Genomic DNA, 23,639 nt, shown 5'->3' with positions numbered 1-23,639 from the left:
CACCAAATACCTTTGGAAATCAAGCCCATGATGGCCAGAAGCAATCTGTCAATTTGCTGACTACAATTAACGCTTCTTTTGTATAATACTCTGGTTTTAAATACAAAGCATAGTTTAAAAACCTTTTTCTCCTGTGTAAACAGCAGAAGAAAGGTCATTTATTTTATCCGCAGAAACAATTTTCACAAGCTCTTTTTGTGCATTCTTGAGATTTTAGTCTTTAACTTTCACCTGAATACTGGTCATAAAACATTCAAGACAGAAAGTATCACCAGCAAATGCGCCGTTACCATTACCTGACATAAAATATGTGTACAACTAAGAACCCGAATAAAGGTGTGTGGGACAGGTGAATTAGAACGTGAACAGGTATTGTGAAAATACCACGTTCAGCATAACTGTAGCAGAAGTTGCAAATGACCATGGCTATTAATGAAATTGAACTTAACTCAGGAATGACTAAGTGGTCCACCATGCCCATAGGTAGAGGCGGTGGGGTGATGCAGAATGCAGGTGCAACCCCCTCTGTGTGGGGAGCACAGGCTGCCATGAGGAAGGGTCTGGGTGGCTTGTCCTCTGCCTGGCCCAGGGACACTCGTCTCTTCCCAACTTCCTGGTTAGCACAAAGGTGACTGGTGAATGCCTTGCTTTGTGAAATGTGCAAAATCAGGCTTGAAATGAGTCAGGGAAATGGCTTGACTCAGTCAAATGAAGGCCTAGACTTGTTAACATAGCACCTAGGTTCATCTTAGTGAGGTTAAGGGAGGGGTGCAGAGGGTAAAGGCAGGATCTGCTTGTAATAGAAATACCATTAAAGTCCTGCTGGTCCTTTGCAGTGATGCTGAGTGCTTATGTGACCTGCAAACAGACTGAAGGGTGGTCCCCTCACCTGGGGTGACAGCCCATCAGGGAGCAAAACAGCATGTGGCTCTTGAGCAGCCCAGAGCATGATCTTTGCGGAGGGAGCAACGTCAACAGTGGCAGCATTGGAAAGGCTCATCAGGACAAAGGTGGATTCATTTCACAAGTCACCATGGCAGGGCAGTTACTGCAGCAGGATAGACCGTGCTAAATTTAAAATGCCCAGTCTGGAGCTGTGTTGGTTGCTGCTGACCCTGTTTCAGCCCCTGATGAATGTTATGTATCACTGTTGCAGGGAAGACTTCCTCCAAGAGAAAAGGGAGGTCATTCATGTGAAAGGGAGGTCATTCATGGGAATGATCATAGGGATTGAAAGCAGCACCAGCCTGCTGGTGGTTAATGCAGGGTGGTCTCCCACCACACCCCTGTCTTTTGTCACCTCCTCTCCTGAAAGCATCCTGGTGCTGCTCCCAGTGCCTTCTCCAAGTTCTTGCCTGATGTTTGCTGAAGGCACTGGAAACATTCCTATTAACATCACGAACCTTTGTCTTCCCCAGGTACGTATCCAAAGGCTGTAGCCTCTGAGTCTCCAATTTTCTCTCTTCTTTATCTTTTTGTTTAAGGGATGGGGTGGAAGAGACCCTATATCCTGCATGAAAACCCAGAGGGCTGTAAAGTATTATTCTCTTCACCAGGTCATGCCCTGATTTCATTCAGTCTTAAAGCCAGCCTTTCTCACACTTCTTCTTTATCAGCTCTGCTACATTTTGGGAAAAAAATCTACCTTGATTCCCTGACACAGCAGAGGCTGTTTATCCCAAAAATGTTTAACACAGCATTTTTTCCGTTCATGTAACATGATTTGTACACACACATGCAGCATACACAGGCATGTCGAATATCAGGCCAGTTTTCACTTTTTAGCTTCAAGAGCGTGTTTCTTGTCCATAAGCCACATGGGTTGTTTTTTTTTTTGCAGTACTTTATTCTGAGTGACATCTTTTTGGGGGGCACAGAAATGTACAAGTCAAAAGACATTTACTATTTATACAAATACTTCATGCTTACTGCTCATAAGGAGCAATTTAAAATGACAAATCGCTATTCTATAAATCAGATATAGGCAGACAACTTACTGGACTCCTTCCAAGATACACTGAGACATGCACCAAAATATCAGCGTGTAATTACTTTCATTATGTAGTCCAATTAATCTGAAAACAACTGAGACTGTAAAGATCGCATCGTGCTAATTTTTACTGACATAAACCCCAATATTATTTATAGAATTGGTTGTCCTCTGTTTACTTGATCAAAATGTGGACTAATCAGGCGCTGCTTTTCTAGAAATAGTTCTTGAGTATGGTAATTTGCCATCTTCTGAGATTTTCTTTATTTAGCCAGAACACAAGCACATATTTTAATTCATGGCAATATTTTAAGCTTACGTCCGATTTAGAGCCAATGACTTAACTAAAAATGTTCCTAAAGACCATTAAACATGTATCTGAAAGGTGTGATCTCTTGTGTGAACCCGTGTTCTATTTCTGGTATTTCCAAGGTGTTTTGCTGTTTGACCACAACATTTTTACAAGAAGAATAAGCAATTATTTTGAAGTTGAAAACTATTTTGATGATGAACTAATCCTCACCTTTGACATTGCTTCAGCGGGAGAAAGGATAGATGGTGGCTGTGGGCATATAACTGTTTTGGACCCTCTATTGTCAATAATTTAGACATTCTTTGTCTTTTGAAAGCAATGATTTATCTGCCTTTATTTGTTTCAGAATATGCTTCCTTCTTCCTTTAAAATGGAGATTCATTTTTGCACATCTGGAGCTCTTCATAAAGCGAAAAGAAGTACAATTAATCTTAAAATGATGTAAGACATTAAAAGCATTAACTAATTAAATACCACACAGAGCACATTTTATTTAAAAGCCTTTAACTCTCACAGATGATTGGGAAGTAAAAGGAAAAAGCTTAATCACAGCTTCCTGGAAACGCAGCCCATGTTGTGGGTAGATGGAGAAATGGGTTGCAAAATCTGAGCCCTGGGGTTTGAAGCACCCCAAGTGTCTCAGTGTCACTGCCCAGTCTCAGGAGGACCTGGGGACAGATGGTTGCCTTTCATTACTTCCCCCTTTTCTGACCTTGAGCGACAAGGTATATTTATAGATTGATTAGAGAGGGAGCAAGGTGCCCATGCAGTGGATGAGCATATCATGCATCCACAGTCCAGGGCTTCCTCCCAGCTCCTGATGCTTTACTGGTCTGAGAGGTCTGAAGTTCCCACCCCACATTGCGAGAGCACCCCTGCTTCACCCCTTGGTGTCAGTCCCTGGTGGCTGGGCCAGCCAGGTCACCCCTCCTTTTTTCTCTAGGAGCTCTTCTGGAGGCTGGCATCCCAGCCCTCACCCACTATTATTATAGACACACCATTCTGTGTGTAGACAAAGCAAAATTCCAAAATAGCCCCATTATCAGTTTCCCGAACGTCTCTGCTTTACAGATCAGTGAACTTCAATTATATTTTCCACATGGTGATGTTTCAGATAATTCTTTGGGGTTTTTTGTCGTCAATAGTCACAGTGGAAGCAGCAAGTTAAAGAATGAGGTGTTCCTGCTCTGGTGCCTCCTGGGGTAACATGATGCCAACGTTCAGATCAGACCAAAACCTCACCTCCACCCTTGGGGCAGTTCAGCAGGTGCAGATTTACACAGAAGTTGAACTCGGTGTGCAGGCTCATGATGGCTCTGCTTTAGTAGGTTGATTCTCCCTCACAAGTGCTACCCTCACAAAGAAGACCGCTGAAGACAAGGACATCTTGGCTTGGTGGGCGGTGTGCAGCAGACTCCAGAGCTCTTCTATGGAGAGAGGAAGGATATTGCCTTTGCCTACTCCTAATCCCACAGCTTCCAAAACACTGAATTAATTACACTTGTAATCCTGTCTTCCTCTATCACTTTAAGTCTTCTAACCTCATTCCTCCCTCTTGGACCCATACTCATTGGCACCATACTCCATTCAGGGCTTAATTACTGCACTGTACTTTGTGTTCCTTAGTTTGAAGCTACTACTTTTTGTTTTGTCATCTTCTGATAATCCCCTTCCTTTGAAGGTATTTATATTCTATGATCTTGTCTCCCCTGAGCCTTCTCTTTGGCAAGCTGTAGAAACCGAGTTCCTTCTGTCCAACCTAACTCACCAGATTCCTTTTAATGTAATTTTTCTCTGTGTGTTTTTTGTAGTTTCACAGTGCTTACAAGCTGTGGGGAGCAGAGTGAACCCAAAGCAAGGTGCCAGTGCACTTACCTATATAAAGCACTCTGCAGCCCATATTACCTTTACAAAATAACAGTGTACAATCACCTGAACTTTTTCTCCAACTGTTAATGTGAAGGAAAGTATCAAGGAAAAGGGATATCCATTAACCTATCAACAACCTGTTGATTTAAAATCTGTGCCCAGCCTAAAATGTATCAGGCTGTGTATGATTCACCATGCAAGGCAGCACTGAGACTGGCTCACAGTTAAAAAGTCCTTCTGGCTGAGCCTTATCTAAACTGCACTGGCTGAATATATTGATTCTAATGAAGTTATTCATGGCTTACGCTGACTGATTTAAAGCCTTTGTCTTGTATACGTAAATCTATTCTTCCAGATGTAAGGTGGATGGAAAGTTGTGTGATTAGCTGCAGTGAGGATACATTAAAGAAGATAACAACCAGAAGTGCCAAGGCTCCCTCATGTCCTGGATCCTTCTCAGCAAGAGACTGTGTAATATTTTACAGAACAGCTTAATTGGAGAAGCTATAGAAATACAGTGATCAGAAAATCTACAGTGATTTCTGATGTACAAAGTTACTGTCAGAAAGCACTAATGTCTCAGCCAGTTTTCCTCCATCATCTTGTCTGTGCTATTTATTTTTAGACCCTGATGGTTTAATCAGTGCCATGCAGGCTATATGTAGGTCCGCATACCTGGAGCTCACAGAGGACTGTGACCACAGGTTGCAAGAGCCCCACGGCAATGACTGCCATTCAGCCCTGTGCAATCTGATTTTATTGGAAGTTATTCATTAAATGCAGGTATCTTGAATCAACCAACATTTTAAGTCCCTCTTGGTTTCAGACATATCGCATCTGCTAGTCATGCCTCCAAAACTAAAGAATAAAACCTGTGCAGAAAAATACCTCTCATTGTTTAGTGAATATCTGGAAAAATAAAAGTAAACTTAAACCAATCCTTTCTCTAGAATCCTTGTTTATGTCAGGATATTATCAGTGCTCCTTGTTTTGCTTTAATACAGCATGGGATAATTGCACCACTTGGATACATCTTGGCTGATGCCTAAAACACATCTAGAACTGTTTTCATATTATTATGAAAAACTGTTTGAAATGAGAGGCTACGAGCACTTTAATACCAGGACCACAAAATGATCCATCAATAAACCTCTCTTGGCATTTAAAAAAGCTAATCAGTGCTGAGATTTACTAAATACCAAGTGTCATTTCATTGGCGCACAAAATACCATAGTCCCATTCTGTTTCATTACAAACAAAGGGGAAAATACAAAAATGGGTTTTATGCATTCAGAAATCTCATAGAGTCCAGATAATAACTCTGGTCTTGACTTGGCAGTATACAAAAGATCTACTCTGTGCCACAGAAATTCCCAAAAGCTCTCTGGTACTAATAATGTTTAATGGCTTCAGGGGAACCAGAATTTCTCCCTAAGAAAGTTACTTTCCCCTACTGTTATTGCAAAGGAAGTCCAAACCAAGCAGCATCATTGAAATTATGTTGTACTTTCTAGCATAAATGATGCTATATTTTGTAGGCTTCTCCGTAAGAGGTAAGCAGCGTGGGTCTTGCCTAATACCTGGAGGAGAGACCACCTGGGAATCCCACATGGTGCAGCAGGTACAGTACAGGAAGTCACGGCTAACCATCTAACAAGCAGGAAGCCACAGCAGACAAACTGGGAAACACCATTTGGCTGTAACACAGGACGCAGGGACAGGCAGGGAAAAGACAAAGGGGATGCAGCAGGTAAAATTACATTTGCAAAACGATCCTTTTCCAAGCCTGGATCTCATGTCATAAAGCAGTTCAGGCTGCCCACAAGTGCCCCATAGGCTTTGTGCAGGCTTCTGCATAGGGATGGATGTCATCAGTGTGAAGAAGATAATCCAAAATACAGATACCAGTAATCATTCTCAGTCTCTTTCTTCTAAAATTGGACATTTCTAACGCAGCAAAATTGAAATATGCTTTACATGCTAGCCTAATTTCAGATTTACTATGGAAAAATGTACAGTAGCTTTTCCTTATGTACAAAATCCCCATGGATTCCAAGACAATAAGATCAATTCCACAGCAGTGATCTTTTAATTCCAAGACAACATTGCTTTATTAGAACATCTTGCAATAATCTTGCCCACCCTATTCCTGGCCCAAGAAGCATCCCATGCAACCAGAGTTTGCAATTAAGTGTATTTGTTGACATGACATTTGTTAATAATTTTTCTGCTATCCTTCACTTTGAAGATAGTTTTTTCTTAAGATTTCTGTACTACCAGGCTTCAATGTCTAATCCTGCACAAAAGATGCACTGCATAAAGGCAGGTATTTCTGTCAAACACTACCTGGCACAGTGGAGAAGGGCAGAACTGTGAGGTTGTAAGTCTGCGATGAAGAGGAGTACAGGCTTGCAGCTCTACAGATCCTCTACAGCAAGCATCAGGGTTTGGCACTGAATTGCCAGGAAATGTGTGGATTCTTGCAACTCATTTCTTATGCAAGAAGATAGAAACTTGGGTGTATCTGATCTCAGCCTCTATCAGGTTGTTTAGTGCAACAGGAAAACATCACTGAAACTGTCCCTAGTCATAAGTCTCAAGAGCGCAAAGACAATGCCAACAACCTGCAGCTGTCATGCATCAGCCCATTATTTGCTTGCTAAAGGATTATATGTTTCAAAAACTAATCCTATGCACACAGATTTGAGAGTATGAAAGGAAAGAGACAGACCAGGTATGGTATGAAATGTGTGCTGCACAGCCTCCTGAGAAGTGGGGAAAATGTAAAGAGAAAATACAATTCCAGTTCTTAAAAGTTGTCTGAGTAAAATATCTACTGTTAGCTGCCCTATAAAGAAGAATGGGAAATGGGCAGCTGAAATGCATGAAAGGAGCAATAGTCTCAAAGCTAATTGCTCTTCTTTCCATATAATTCAGAAAGATAAAATTGCCTAAGCAGTATGACAGAAGTAATTTATTCCCAGCCTGTGAATAACCTAAGGCTTACATGTTTCCCTCTCTGAGAAAAACTCATGTGGGAAAGCTGGAACAGTAAGCTCCTGCATGCATTTCTTTCCAGGGTGAGGTTTGCCATTTAAAGATGGTATGTAGCTCTTGAGCCTGAGCAGAGAGACAGGTCGTGTCCAGAGAAGCACCTTTCTCCTGCACAGGGCTAAGGTCCCTCACCATAGCTTAAAAGCCAACACACACCCCCTTTTTGTAATAAGAATGTTTTGTAACAAGAGCACAAACACCCTTTTCTAGCAAGAGCTCCTGCTGTCCCCAAAAGCTTCCTAGAGAGGGTCTTTGAGGTCCATAGTGCCTTACTATATGTTGTAACTATCTTCCTGCAGGAGGGGGCATGGGGTGTCTAGGGAGCCCAAGCTTAATGGTGCCAGAGCTGCACTCAGCTCTCGCCCATCAGCCTGGATCTATGCTTTGTCTTTCGAAAGCAGAGGACAGCATCTCCTGCCCTAGCAGGAAACTCCAGTAACAGGCAACAGTGCTGTAACTGGAAATAGCAATTAAACTTGATATTGGCAGTGCTACATAGTAGGACTTCAAGTTTAATAGTCAAAAGTTAGGACGGTAAAAGTAATCATCATTCACACAAAAGCATACATCAAAATGTATTTATTTCAAAAACTAAAGCAATTAATCTAAAATCACTGGGAGAGAAAAAATAGTTAAATCTATAGCATTAAGTGAAAGGAGGCATTGTCACTGTTATCAGTCTCATGGGCTTATAGGATAATTCCAGCTGAAAGGGTCCTCAGGAGGTCACTAAATCCAACCTCCTGCTTAAAGCAGGGTCACCTATGAGAACAAACCAGGTCACTCAGGGATCTATCCATCTGGATCTGGAAAAAACTCCATGGATGGAGACTGCACAGCCTCTCTGGGCAGCCTCTTCCACTGCCTGCTGGGGAAAAGGTATTTCCTTCCAACCAGTCTGAATGCCTCTTATTTCTCTATGTCTCTCCTCAAAGGCCAAGTGCTCCAGCCCACACCCAGCTTGAGGGCCTCTGCTCAACTCACTCGTAGCTTCTCCATGTTGTTCTTGGCTCACTATCAAGATGTGATCTAAAAAGTGCTGAGAAATGGGGGATAATCCCTTCCCTCAATCTACTGGCTAATGCAGCCCTGGAGTGTTCCCAGTCGCCTTCTTCTCCTTCATGTGCCTAGAAGGCTTTTCCAAGAGAACTCATCAAATGTATTTTCTGAGGGAACAAGTGAGGCTGACCAGCCTGCAGTTCTGTGGATGGACCTTTGTGCCTTTTTGAAGATGGATGAAACACTTGCCCTTCTCCAGTTATTGTGGACCCCACAATGATCTCCATGGCCTTCTAAGGATGATAGAGAACAGCCTTGCAGGGACATCAGCCAGTTCTCCCAGCAGCCTTGGATGTAGGTCCCATGGACTTGTATGGGTGAAGTTCTCGTAAGTAATCCCTGACGTGACTCTTATCCACTGCTGGCAGAACTTCCCTTTGAACCCTGGGAGACCTTGTAACTGAAGGCTACAGTAAAGAAGACACTGAGAACCTCACCCTTACTGGTGTCTGCTGTCACAGTTCACTCACCCAGGCAGCAATGGGCTCTCATTTAACTTGTTCAGCATTTTATCATTAATGTAGTGCCTGAAGCACTTCTTGCCCTTGGCATCCCTTGAAAGTCTCAATTCCAGCTGAGCTTTGGCTTTCCTGATACCATTGCCTGAGTCATACCTCTAAACTTCTCCTTTGTAGTCTATCCTTCTTCCACCTCCTTTATGCTGCTTTTCTGGATTGCAGCTCTGCCACAAGCCAAGCCAGAGCCTGTTACACTCATCTGTCTTTCTCAATACTAAGGTGGGTACTGGCCATACTTGGAGGATGTCCTTAAAGGCTTGCCACATCTTCTGAGCACCTTTCAGAGCTGCCCCATGGGATCCCACCTGCCTAGTCCCTGAGCAAGCAGCAGTCTGCTCACCTGGAGTCCAGGGTCTGTGCTGTGCCTTCCACTTACCCCACAGGATCTTGGACTATTCGCAGTATTAGGTGGTCACTACAACCATGGATACCACTGACTGTCATGTCCCCAGCCAACTTTTCCTTGTCAGTATATAGCAGATGCTGGGGAGCATCACCCTGCTTGGTCCAAGCAGTACCGCTGTGAAGAAGTTCTCCCTTGTTCCAAAGCAAAACATTAAAAGTAGTCATTGAAATGATAAATATATGAACATGGTTTACAACCTAGCATTCAATAAACCGTCCTCTGTATTTCAAACCATCTATGAGTTTGATCACAAGCCTATTTTATGTATAAGGGAAGAAAGAAACTAAAAATAAGACGTTTATTTTAAGGAAGAGAGTGGAAGTAATAGAGTAGAAGAGTGGACTGTTTTGAACTCAGGCTTACTGCATGAGATTTTCAGCTATTGAAAGGTCAGAAAGAACCCTGAAAGATCCATGGATTGTCTTCTGGAATGCGAGAGCAACCAATTAGGGCAAATTATGTCTCTGTCACATGATGCAGAATCTAACAGTGATCGGTATCAATGCCTAGGGTTTGAGTATTAGAAAGAATACAAATGAAGAATGCTGTTGTGTGGAATGCCATCTGCTACCCCAGGACACCGTCTCATCTTCAGCAGTTACTGGGTTTGGATGACTGAGGCTGCAGATTGCACCTAAACCATGCTGCTAAACAGTCCTGGTAATCCCATCCTTCACAAACTCATCTAATTTCCTTTAAAGCTCATTTATAACTTTGGTAGCAAGAAATTACAAAATTAAATTGTGTGTTATGTTGGAAAAATGCTTCCTTTTGTTTGCGTTAAACATACAGTTGAGGCTGTCGCTTAGCTTCTGTGTAGCAGGAAACAATGGGAAACAATGAACAGCAATTCCCTGTTCACCTCCTTTCCACTGTACACAGTTCTCATAGATCCCCATCAAAGCAGCTCTCAAGTGTTTTCTTTCCTGATGAACTTCCCTTGGGATACATTGAATATGTCCATCTGTCTCTCATCCCCTTCCCATGTGTCTCTCCCACAAACACCCGTTTGAGAACTGTTTACAAAACAGTCCACAGATCTCCTGGCAGGCTCTTAAGCAAAACACAGTCTCTAGCCAAAGTCTGTGTTTTGGAAACTGCATTTCTTTAGTAAGTATAGTTTAATTTTTATTTGATTATCTCCATTTGCTAAATGTGGTTAGCGAGCATTTTACAACAGCTATATTTCATCAGCTGGGAAGACAGGAGGGACTCTAATGCTGCATTTGGAAATGGGAGTGGGAGAAAGGTGAAGGAATGGCCTTCGCCAAGGTCTCTGAAGTTTTATGTGTGCAGAGGGCTCCCCACATCCCATGTCAAGGCAAATGCCCCATGGAGGTCACCCCTGCAGCTCAGGAATGCAGGTGGGAGGCTTTGGAGAGGAATTGGAGATTGTTAGGGAGAGGCAGGAGAGAAACGCTGGGTATTTAGCCCCAGAACAAAGCCTGTGCTGGCATTTGCTGTGCGCATCCTACTAGAACGGTGCCCTGCTCAACATCCTGGCTATCTTGTGTCCTCAAGACCTGTGTTTGTGCCTGTTGTGCCACCATACTTTGCCTCTGCATGCGACATAGAGCAGGTAGCAGCAGCTTTGCTGTGCCATCATGAGGGCACAACTCTTCCTGTGCAATGGGGCTCTTGCAGAGCACATGATGACCCTTTGTGCAGTCAGTGGGATTTGGGGCATTTTTGCCTTGGCTTTAGTGACCTTGGGAGCAATAGTCATACAAATCAGTGCCAGAAAATTCCTTGCCATGAGGGTAGAGTTTCAGCACAGAGATGACTGGGGTGACAAGCATGTCACAGACCACCACCCCTTACAACTCACTGCAAGGATGTTTGAGGCTTCATGATTCGATATCACAATATCACAATACCACCTTCCTTTCCATTTTTTTTTTTATTATGGAGCTGGTCAAGGTGCATTTTACCCTTTTGTTAGCAAGCCAGGTCTACTAATTAACTCTCAGAGGATGACTTACTCTGGGGATGACTCTTCTAGTCATTCAGCTCAGACCTGCATGTGATGTACTTACAAAACAAACACCTTCCCCTGCCTCTCATCCTCTCTCGCACAAAACCCACCAGCCAAAGACGTTATTCTAAACCTAGCTAGGGAAGGAAAATGCCTTGTCTTTTCCTTATGGTGACTAATAATAGTGATTGAGATTAAAAAAGGAAAGAAAAACAAGGCAAAGCTATTGATTCTTTCCTTGGTGACGTTTAGTTTTAGTCTAAGTTTTGGAAGACCTTGAGATGTTTCCTGAAGTCTATTGTATTTTATGTCTATCTAATTTGTTTCTTAGTTTTGAGTTTGAGCAGAAGTCTTGACTGTCAGACACACGTTTGTAATTTGCAAATGGAGAGAACCAGTGGGGAACTTCCTCAGATATGGCTCTGAATTTCCAATTTAAAGAGTTATCCACTGTTTAACTTGTTTTTCTATGTATTGTAGTGAAGTAAATCAACACTTGTGTTTTCTCTTCCACAAATAAAGCCTTTTGTTTTCTGGCAGCTTCATTGCTGCAGCACATGACATGGATGGGTAGTTCTTTTCCTATTTTCACATCACAAAAAAAGGAGTAACCTGAAGGTATTTAACAAATACTTTACCTCTTACCTACGCAGACTTCTCTGCTAATGGCAGCAAGCCTTAATTACGTAAAGTTTAAAAGAGAAAAAACATAAAGCATTTGTTTGCCCGTGCAGATAACACACAGGAGATAACAGCATTTACCTATGACTTTCTCCAGCATAATCTCTTACAGAGCATACTGAAAATATGCAGACAGGCAATCTGTGCAAGGTTTCTGTGGGTGCTCTGGACAATATTTCTGACTAGATCCTCAGCTGATTCAAGTTGGCATTAGTGTGTAGGCTACACTTTTATATTACCTCAGTTATGTGCACTGAACCCATGTTTATCTCAATTTAAACAAAGTTTAAAGATGGCTGAGTATCACAAACTCTTCTAACTAAGAGCCCATTTATTCGTACTTGGGTGATAGAAATTTTAAAGCTGGTTAAAACTGCTATGCAGCCAGATGCTTTCCACTGGGCAAAGTGAAAATCCTGGTTCAGAAAGGCTTCCAGCATATATTCAGTCTCTTTGATGCTCCATAGAAAGAATTCATCTGGTACAGAAAAGTTCCAGAAGTTTTCAGGAAAAAAACTATTTTTTTTCCTATTCATCCCAGGGAACTCATATGAGGAAAAAAAGTAGAATCAGATTCAAAATAAATTTTCATGTGAATCATTAAATCTGAAACTTACCCGTGAAGGAAACTGAAAAATATTTAAAATGTGCTTTGTATAGGCAGTATTTCAGATTATGGTACCTTATTGCAGAATTTATCAGTTTGGAGTTACACCTCCTCTGTACTGTTACTCTTTACTATGATTCCATTCAGACTACATTGTGATGAATACTAATGGGAAATACCATGGGTATTTTGAAAAATTTTCTCTAGAGATGTTTTTATTATAACATCAGGTTACATTCAGTTAAAATCTGTTTCAGAACCCTACAGATGCTCTTATTTTTGTTTATGATTTTAAATTACTGATAGCCTTCTGTTTCCAATTTTTTTAAGATATTAATCAAATTGGGTGTACGTTAGTTCCTAGTGCATCTTCATCTCTAGCACTGAATTTATAAATCAGTAATCAGAAGTAATGTACACATTCCTTTTATATATTCTCTAATTGCATTTATTTTATACTATCCAAATTATACATGCTACTCTTCTTTTTCTTCAAGATAAGCACATCATCTTGTTTCCACTTTGTTTAATTTTAGTTACCAAGTGACTGTTACAGAGTTCATTGCTTCACTCCTCTGGTTTTTGGTGAGGGTAATTTCCTCTCAAAACCACACTCATCTATTTTTCCATGTGTGGCTGTAGATGGACCTCTACCGCTGGAGAAACTGGAAAAGTTGTGGTGTTCTCCTTCATCGGAGATCCACCAAGATCATACTTTATTTTTATAGGACTTGTAGGAAATGTGGATATAATTTAATAGGAAACATTCAGTTTAGGATTTAGGCTTTCAGTTAGACCTTGAAAAGAGTTCGAGGAAACTACGGTACTTCATCAAAGTGCTCAAAGACCAATTCCTAAAGCATGAGGGAAAAAGAAAATATCAATATTTCATTAAATAAGCTGTTAACCACAAGGGTTTAGATCATCCAGCATGAGCCTTTGAACAAGGGAGAGGCTAAAGAAAACAATAAAAAAGAAAGATGCAGAGACTTCATGCTCTGTGAATGGAGGGGCCAGGCAAATTCCTGCCTATGTGCTGAACGTTTCAATGTCAGTCGTGGTGCGGTGGGACCTGTGGGGAAGCAGAGCCACCATAGACAGTGCCACCACTGCTGCTGTCCCACCACCACCGTCCCCTTGCCCAGCCTGTTATTGCTCCTGCTCTGGGAACAAGTACTACAGGATCCATAAGGAAAATCAAGGTTGTGCCTCTTTCCAGCAAGAAGTGCATTTCTCCAAGCTTTGCAAAGATTGTGGGTTAAATACTCCGTCCAATCCTCCATTAGTACAGGTCTGTTGGATACTGAGTTGGCTCTTTTAGTTTCTTTCAAGCAGCACAGAATATAATCTGATACTTTTCTAAGTGGATGCCACAGCTGGAAACACATCTGCTTTCTTTCCTGCATAGAGCTGTTCTTTCCTGCATAGTGCTTCACCCATTGTGAAGGACATGGGAGAAGATTTGTACTTCTTTTTAGTTTTTCTCCTGCCATTTTTCAGTCTCCTCTGTGTTTGGAAGACCTTCAACACAGAAACTGCTAATTCACAATTTTTTGTTGCACGTTGCCAGATTTGAAGCTTTGTCAGTTCTTAAAAATTGATCTTTGATCAGTAGCTTAGACATCTTCCCAAATGCCTATATTCAGACTCTCAAAAATGATATGTATTTATACAATGTATGCAAAATATCAGGTATAATTCAGGTTTTTAGACCTTTTCTGAGGTTGCTTGCTGTAGAAGAATCACAGTTCTGATGTACAGGAGTTTCAGTGTTTCCTGCACTCTGTCAGTTTTCTGTTTCATTGTGCATTATTAGGACCCTTTTAAACTTTGTACCCTAAGTGATGCCCCAGGTGATTACTCACTGGCCTTGTGCTAAATGCAGTGCTGGATAATCTACCTACAGCTAGGGAACAGGCTTCCCTGGGATTCACAGTCAACAGCCCCGCACGTCTGTCTACTTAGACTCTATGCTGTCAGTAGATTGAGAAACCACATGTTTGTTTGCCTTATCTTTCATTATGCACAGGGTTTTTCCAAGCTCTATGTTTCTCCCAGCTCTCCGAACCCTGCACTCTGTACAGCCTTTCTCGGCAGTCCCCTGCTCTCCAGCTGCACGGGGTCTGATGGGCCTTCTGTTAGCTTTTTGTTTGTCCTCTCATCTATGGTTTCCCCTAAACATCTTCCTTCTGCTGTTCCTTCCCACACACCACCCCCTGGGAGCCGGCTGCAGTGCACTTCAGTGTATCAGGGCTTTTGCTAGCTTAGGTTCAGAATATGCTGTTGTCAATGTGCCTGTGATGACAAGCCCATTCTGAGAATTTTCTTCCTTCCATTTATGTTGGTAGAATTACAACAAAGAGTGAATAAGTAAGCATCTTTTCCACATCAATTCTGATTTTATTGACCTAAATGTCTCTTTTCCAAATAATGAATCCTGCTGATGTAGTTTTTCTCCATACAGAAGGTGTCTCAACCTCTGGACCACCCCCTTTGTCTTTCTCCTACACCTGTATCATTTCTACAGTGATTTTTCACATTATAGAACCTGAACTGTCACCATAAGATGGGTAAATTCACACCATCTGTACAATGCCATCATTTCATTTCTGGTTTGGCTTTTATCCCGTTCCTATATACTGGCACAGTCTATAGGCTAGGTCTCTGCAGTCACTTGGCAGAGCACTGGGGAGCAGAGGGGGTAATGCCGTCCAAATGGTCTCTCCCTCCAATCACAGTTAATAAAAATCCTCTCTGACCTGTCCTAAATTGTACCTGTGTTATTACGGGCTCAGAGTCTCCAGATCACTGACACTTGACAAAGCTGTGAGTCTTTCTGGCTGGTGTTAACAGTGAACTGAGAGCTTCCCACAGACCTACCAGCAGTGACTCCTAGTTCTCTTTCCTGAAAGGTAATAGCCAATTTAAAATCCATTAAGTTATATATGTCTAGTTAAGGTTGTTTCCCTCCGTATTCATTACTTCACATTTATTGACATTGAATTTCGTCTGCTATTTTACTGCCTGCATATTCAGAGCGTGTTCACCCTACTAAATGTAGATGAATGGCATCTGAGACAGGCAGCAGAAAGAGGCATCTTCAGGGTTGTGATTTGTCTGATTCTAATGTCTGTATCCCAGACAGAGCAGGGGAATCGAGCCTTAAAAGTGCCTGTTTCTCTCCACTGAGTACAAAAGGAGCCTCAAGTGACTCTTGATTTCTCTAAGATCTATGTTGTAGATGTTGGTGGTTAGATGACTCCCACGTGCGTCATTTTGCGAGTGGTCTCTGTCCCACTGAAGTCAGCTTTTGTTTATATTGCCCTAAACTATTTTGTACCATCAACAAACCCTGCCACGCTGCCATTCACCTTTCTCGGATGATTTATGGGCAAATGGAGCTCACAACTTCACAGATGCTGCTGAGCCTCCTCTGGAAATCTCTCTTTTTTGAAAAAAAAATGACCTTTTGTGCCTACCCTTTCTGACCACAAAAGCTTTATTTATTTATTTAGAAACCTCCTGGGAGGGACCTTGTCAAAACCCTGTTGGAAACACAAGTGTGCTGCATCGACAGCACCACTGCAATCTGCGCTCTCACTGACTTTTTCCAAGGAGCTCGGTGGATTTATGAGGTAAGATTTTCTCCCTACAGAAGTCATAGTATTTTTTCCCAGTTGTACTCATTTGCCCTGTGTCTTAGTTCTATGCTTTATTGTAAGTTTCCCAGGTCAGTGTTCCCAAGTCAGATTTATGAATCTGTAGGTCTCTGGACCTTTTCTAACTTTCTTTTCCAAAGCTATGTTCACATCTGTTTTTTTATTGCTTTAGTACCCTTTAAGTAGTGGGTTGTGCACTGCAGTTAGCAGAGCTTTTACAATCCTGGGTAAATACCATATGGTCACGCTGATTCGTTACTACCTACCTATTTTATTAATCTTCCCCTACTACTTTTGAGCTGCTCCTATTTGTTGTCACCAGGAAAGCTGATGCAGTGGGAATCTCCATGAGATGCTCTTACCTGGCTAGAGTCCACTTTGCTATTCCTTTCTTGAAGACCTGTGGGCCTCATTGACTACCTGACAGGCTGCCTGTTTGAGAAAGGTTTGACTACTTCTTTTGATTCCTTTAGCCAGTTGTCTCTCAAAAGGTTTTTACTTGTCTCCTTATGACTTTACCTTTTGCTTACCAGAATGTATTCTTTACTTGCCCCCTAGCAATTTGTCCTATGTGTTGTTTATATCAATCAAATACTTTTTATATTGTAAAAGAACAATATCCTGTTTAGAGCAGTTTAGAGTAAGTGAAGCAATGATCTACATTAGGCACATATTATTTCCTTATTATTATGGCAAAGAGATAGTGTCACAGTTTAAACCCAGCTGTAACTCAGAACCATGCAGTCTCTCTCTCACTCCCCCCTGTTCCTCCCCCCCGGCTCCCAGAGGGATGAGGAGGAGAATCAAAAGAATGTAACTCCCATGGGTTGAGATAAGAACAGTCCAGTAACTAAGGTATAACACAAATCACTGCTGCTGCCACCAATAATAATAATGATAAAGGAAATAACAAGGGGAGAGAATACAACCGCTCACCACCCACCGACCAATACCCAGCCCGACCGAGCAGTGATCTGGCCCTTCTGGGTAACTGCCACCAGTTTATATAGTGGGCATGACTTGCTGTGGTATGGAAAAACCTCTTTGGCTAGGTTGGGTCAGGTGTCCTGTCTCTGCTTCCTCCCACTTCCCCTCCTCCCTGGCAGAGCATGAGACTCAGAAAGTCCTTGGTTGGAGTAAACATTACTGAGCAACAACTAAAAACATTGGTGTTATCAGAGTTGTTCCCAGGCTGAAAGTCAAAACTACAGCACTGCACCAGCTACTAAGGAGGAGAAAAAATGACTGCTACTGCTGAACCCAGGACCCATAGTTTGCCCATTTCTGCTCACAATCTATACTTTTGGTAACGAGAAAGAGAATAATTTCCATTAGTCTGAGATGGCCAAATGTAGGCAGCAGGGGCATTTGTGCTGTGGTACCCTTCCTTTCCATGCCATTTTTAGAATGCTCTCTGCTTTGTTAAAAAAAGAAGAAACACCTTCTGTTTTTTAAATTAATTGAGTTAATATCGCTCTCACAAGAGAGGAACTTCCTCAGAGGAAGGTCAATAACATAATTAGCAAAACATAATTAAGAAAGTGGTGCTGAAGAGCCAAGTTGTTGGCTAGATGCTTCCCTCAGTACAGATGGTAGGGCCAAGTAGTGATGGGTGTACCCCTGACACCGAAGCCAAAATCTGGTTTTAGACAGCACAGTAATGCAGGGTGAGAGGCAGGGTCTGTCCTTTGGCCAGGCTTGTGGAAAAGATAGAATTTGGCAAAAAAAATGCTCCCAGGCTTGAATGTCTGGCACTTGGAATTCAACACACAGTACAGTTTGGGTTTATAAGCACTTGATCTCTTGCAACTTTGCATCACCAGTGTGCACAAAAGGCATCATTTATGTTCTTTATTTCAAAAGTTTTTCATCGCATATTCATTTGGATTATTCAGTGTTTTCAATTTGTACTATGATACTTATTTGAACATATGAGACTGACTGAAACCTGAAACAATGAAAAGCCTACTTATGCAGTCTACACTTTTTATCTTAATGAACCCCCTCATATGTAAGAGATTTTTATTGTGGGAATCACAACTAATTTGGAATAATAGTCATATTTGAAAGTTTGGACCTTAGTCTGTGGCAGTTCATAAAGAGAAAAACCCTATCAAGTTAGGCAATAAACTACTGGCAATGAATTGTTGTCCTTGCTTTATTAATTATCATAGAAACATAGAACCATAGAATCATAGATTGATTGGAGTTGGAAAGGGCCTTATCTGGTTCAAACCCCCCTGGCACATGCAGGGACACCTTCCACTAGACCAGGTTGCTCAAAGCCCCATCCAACCTGGCCTTGAACACTTCCAGGAATGGGGCATCCACAGCTTCCCTGGGTAACCTGTTCCAGTGCCTCACCACCCTCATAGTAATGAACTTCTTCCTTATATGTAACCTAAATCTCTTCTCTGTCAGTTTAAAGGCATTGCCCTTGTCCTGTCCCTACATGCCCTTGTAAAAAGTCCCTCTTCAGATTTCTTGTAGGCTCCCTTTAGAAAGGCTGTGATGATGTCTCCCCAGAGCCTTCTCTCCTCCAGGCTGAACAAGCCCAACTCTCTCAGCCTGTCTTCATAGCACTAGTCTGATGAGTCCATTACTGTTTCTTGCACGGTGGTCAACACCGTATGTTTCAAAGGGAGGTTGAATAGATCCTATGAATACATTATGTAGTAACCGAATCACAGGGACAGTTCTTAACTTCTGGCAGCTGGTGCCTGATTTATGTCCTCAAGCATGGCAACAAAAATCCTAAATGGTTTCACAAGTCTTTTCCCAAAATGACCTTTGGTACCGATAACACTGTAGAACAACATCTGGGTTCCACCTGCACATTGTGGTTTTGGCTTTGTTTTTATTTTTTAAAGAAGAGTTAATGACATTTCAGGTATTTACTTGGTATCTTCAGAAAAAGGGCTTGTATCTGTCTTTGTAACAGATGCTGGAAAGGCAGAGGAAAAGGGAAATTCCCCACACTGTCCTATGGGGACAATTTAATCAAAGTATTAAGAGAGGGAATGAAGTCTATCATCTCACCTTCTTATTTCAGCTTCTCAAACTCCAGCCCTTGTTCCATCAGAGCACAAGAGGGTTTAATAATACAGCTACATTCTCACTGCTGCTAACTGGATTAAAACCAACTACTAATTTTACACACAGGAATGTCACTTTCCAATTGCTAAGCACAGTTGTCTATCAGTCACTGCTGTGAAGAATCGTGTCTATTAACAAGTCAAAATCTCTGGGGATTTCTTGTTGCTTGTGACCCTTCTTTCTCATGTGATTCAATTCTCACATGGGTATATAATACCAGTGAAACTGTAATGTCTAATAATTCGGTCATGCAGAGTGCAGCTCTAGGTGTTTGAATGCTCTGGGCATGGTTTGCCTGATGTTCATTGACTAACAGGTGGTTCCAGGTTTTATTTAGTGACCTATGGTTGCTTCTATAAATACATGCTTGGGCATGGATTGAATTCATTTGGCAACACTACTTAGGCATGGATGACTGATGGACCATTAGAAGCCATTGACTGTGGAGAAGGTTAATCAGACAAATCTTCTCATTAACCTGTATCTGATTCTCCTCTTCATTATTGAAAGCCAGATGATTTTAATTTCCACTGTGAAGTCAAGGAATTATTTATCTTATTATAAATTATGTTTATATACATATTAAGTGTGTGTGTAGTTTCTATGAGAGCTTTATAAAATAGGGAATATATTGCACAAAAGCATTCTGTAATGCTCTGTAATCAGAAAAAAAAAAACAACAAACAGTACATGTAAATGAATAGAAGACTTCTTTTCCAGTACAAAAATGCATGAAGATGCATGAAATGCAGCTGATGACCTTGGTCGTCATTATTTTATCTAGCCGCTTCTCAGTCTTCCAAACAACCTTAGGTGGTAATCCCAGAGGTGGCACACTCTTGCCTCTTAGTGGCATTTATGTTTTTAAAACAGATCTCAGACCACTAGGTAAAACCCCATTTATTTATCTTCTTTTGCAATCATGCTATGCCAGTGCGAGTGGTATGTAGACAGCAGGTCAACGCATTCCTTGTGTTGTTCAAAATTGACAGTTGTTTATATAATTTTGACTTATTAATGGCAGTGTGCTACATGTATGCCTCCATCTACATGTGGGAGAGGAACCAGACTAAAGGAGTCCAGGGTATCCTTTTTCTTTGCGGTTGTTGGACTTCCCCTTAAGATTCATATTGTAGAGAAAGCTGGAAGCAGCAGTATCTCCAGCACATCATATATGCATATGGGGATATCAATCCATAATTAAATACTTAAAATCTTGTCTCTGGTGCTGGCTGACCCTGTCAGGATCTTAAGTCTCCAGGCCCCAGTGTTTCTGCCAGTAAAGTCCTTAATTCTCGGAAGATAGTTTTGGGACATGACCAACCCTGTCTCATTACTTAGGGCAACTAGGTGTTTTCCCATATCCACTAAACATGATCATTTCTTCTTTCAGATCAAGTTTTTTCTTCTCCAGTCAATGTTTCATGTAAAATAAGTGATAATCATGACAGCAGAAAACAGAATGCAGCCCTCTTCAGCTCATACTCTAGGTGCCTAGATGTCCTGGGTTCAGCTGTAACAGTTATTTTCCTCTTTCCTAGTAGCTGGTGCAGTGCTGTGTTTCAGCTTTAGTCTAAGAACAATGCTGACAACACACCGATGTTTTTAGTTGTTGCTAAGTAATGCTTACCCCAATCAAGGACTTTTCAGTTTCATGCTCTGCCAGTGAGAAGGGGAACAAGAAGGCGGAAGGAAGCAGAGACAGGACACCTGACCCAAACTAGCCAAAGGGGTATTCCATGCCACAACACATCATGCCCAGTATATAAACCAGAGGAAGTTACCGGGAAGGGCAGATCACTGCTCAGGTTGGGCTGGGTATCCGTCAGTGAGTGGGGAGCAATTGTATTGTGCATCACTTGAGTTTTCTGAGCTTTCCTTTCTTCTCTTGTTGGTTCCTCTTGTCATTATTATTATTATTATTGGTGTTCTTTCTATTATCACTATATTTTACTTTATTTTAGTTATTAAACTCTTATCTCGGCCTGTACAGTTTGCATTCTTTTGATTCTCCTCCCCATTCTGGGGAGTGAGCAAGCAGCTGTGTAGCGCTGAGTTACCAGCTGGGCTTAAACCACAACACTAGATTAGAGAGGAGCTTTCTGCCTTGCAAGTACAACAGACATATAAGCATTTGATAAAAACTAGAACAATTTACTATGGAGAAACTGGGAGAGCACCATCCAGTTTGATACTGTTGGCTACAAGATTAGGTTAAAATTGCCTTGAGCAGGGTGGCCAAGGCTCCCACAGACCTGTATGGATGTCCTCGCTGCTTCTAGAAAGCAAGAAAAGTAAGAAGGTTGCACCAGCAGCTTGCTGGGACTGAGGGAATAGAGGCTTTTACCCCCATCCCCTTAGTGCCAGCTCAGTGAGAGGGCTCCCCATTCCTTTTCATGGCCTTCCCAGATGCTATTCCATATATGTCTCCATTTATTCAACAGGGAACCTAGGAACATACCCCCAGGCAGGTTATTTCTGGGGGGTCCAAAATCTTGGATTCATCCCACATAACAGCCTAAACTATTGCCTGGAGTTCTCCACTGACCTCGGAGGGGCTGAGCAAGATTTTTGTTCTCGGCTAAGGTTCCCAAAGTTAGTGGGATGAAGCTGGCCGAAAGTAGCAGAAGTTCATAATTTCAGCACTTGATATTGCGACATCTAAAGCCTTTTGTGGACTGATCTGCTGGGGCAATTCTGGTTAGGTAAAGGCAGTGGTGTTTTACAATTGACTTTAATGGCCCTGGAAGTCATTTAAAGAATTCTGTACAAAAGCTAATGCTGCTACTCTAGAAGTAGGTATTAACTCCCTTTGCTCTGATAATATTGAGGGATCAAAGCCATTCCTCCTAGGTCTTTCTCTAATGAAAGATGGGGTTTAACCATTCTTTAAAAGCAGTGAATCTTTTCAATTCTTTTTCTCCTAAAAGCTCTTTCTATCACATGTATTTCGATAGAGTTAGAATCATGTCCCTGTTTTCTTACTAAATGTTCCTATTTATATGTTAAAAAACCTGGCAGGTTTGCAAGTACTGAAAAAAAAACTCTCAAGGGGACAGCAGTTTTTTAAATGGAATGAGATTTAAAGTGAGAATTCATGAATATCCCTTTGCCTGGGTATGACAGAGATCTGTGATGCTCTTATTCAGCAGAGTCCAGCTGGGAACTGGCAGGTAGTGTCTGTGTAGCCCTTTGCTCTCTGCATAGAGAAGAAGGTCAGCTCTCTAGCTGAGCTCAGCCCAGCCCCATGGTGGAGAAGGATGTGGGGGCTCTGGTGCAAGTAAGAGAGGGGGCCAGCACTTGCATGGTGGCTGTGGTTGCATCTGCAGAGTAGTCTGTATCCAGGGGTTCATAAAACCTGCATCACTTTCATGAAACTGGGCTACTGTCGGCTTTTGTTTGGTTCTGGACAAGAAAATTCAAGATTGTGGAAACCTGTCTGAGCTCAGCACTAACACACATATCACTAGACATCTGGTTTGGCTTTTGTTGGTTACTTTTAACTGTAACTGTACAGATATATTCATAATACAAATCACCATATTGCACTATGCATCCTTAATACAGGAAGCAATTATTGCCACTGGCAAGTCAAACACATCTGCCTGAAGGAAAATCTCACAGGCCTAGTGTGTGAAGGTGTTGCTATGAGATTGACCAGTGGTGGTTCCAGCATTGCCCTGTTATGTCACTCATCTCATTTCATTTCATCTGATTGGGCTTCCGTCTTCCTTTTTTTCCAACAGTTCCCTTAAACCAATGGATGAAAGAGCCCTAGGACCTGCGAAGGGCTGGAAGAGCTTCTGTCAGCTGCCATGGGATTAGGTCAAACTATACGGGAGCAGGAAGGATGGCACTGCTCAAGACACTGGTCCAAATTTGTACACCTGATTGAAACTCCACAAAGCCTGAGAACTTACACAAAGATAATTCATTGTTATACTTAACGGGAGGTTGGTTGTATTGCATCAGGTTCCCTTTAGGTTGCAGAGTACTTGGACAAAGCAGATTCTTGCCACACCAACAGGCATCCTTTAAAAGCCTGGCAATACTTCTGTATAAAGAGAGACCACAGCTGCTTGATTCAGAAAGCAGATAAAAAAGTAAATGTATGAATAGAGCCAATATGGAGTGGAAGATGAACAAAACAATAAATGTAATAGAAAATCAAGGTCTCCTATTTATTCTTGAGCATAATGCCAAAACAAGGCAATTTGAAATGGAAGTGAAAAGCAGCACATCCTGAGTGCTGTATTATTAATTTATGGTATTGATTGATGCATCAAAATGAAGGATTTAGTGAAAATAAAAGCAAGGAAATGTCTCTGTATGGAGAATAAAAATATCTAAACCCTGTTAGACAGTACAAGATGACAAAAGCCACGTGAACAAAAGGCAGGCCCCTATAGTGT

The 23,639-nt window shown here is 41.8% G+C and overlaps 1 long non-coding RNA gene across 1 annotated transcript; it reads left to right on the top strand.

The window, feature by feature from the left end:
* The first annotated feature begins 1,617 nt into the window (after positions 1–1,617).
* LOC134160563 (uncharacterized) lies at positions 1,618–23,398 on the top strand. The gene is made up of 5 exons (XR_009963600.1): positions 1,618–2,744; positions 15,268–15,384; positions 15,988–16,107; positions 16,454–16,576; positions 22,974–23,398. It is a non-coding gene; the product is annotated as an uncharacterized LOC134160563 (long non-coding RNA).
* The last annotated feature ends 241 nt before the right edge of the window (positions 23,399–23,639 follow it).

Source organism: Pezoporus occidentalis, unplaced genomic scaffold (genome assembly GCF_034315485.1).
Source record: "Pezoporus occidentalis ecotype Australia unplaced genomic scaffold, CSIRO_AGI_Poc_V1 ctg100, whole genome shotgun sequence".
Taxonomy (NCBI): Eukaryota; Metazoa; Chordata; class Aves; order Psittaciformes; family Psittacidae; genus Pezoporus; species Pezoporus occidentalis.
This window is presented reverse-complemented; position numbering and strand designations above follow the sequence as displayed.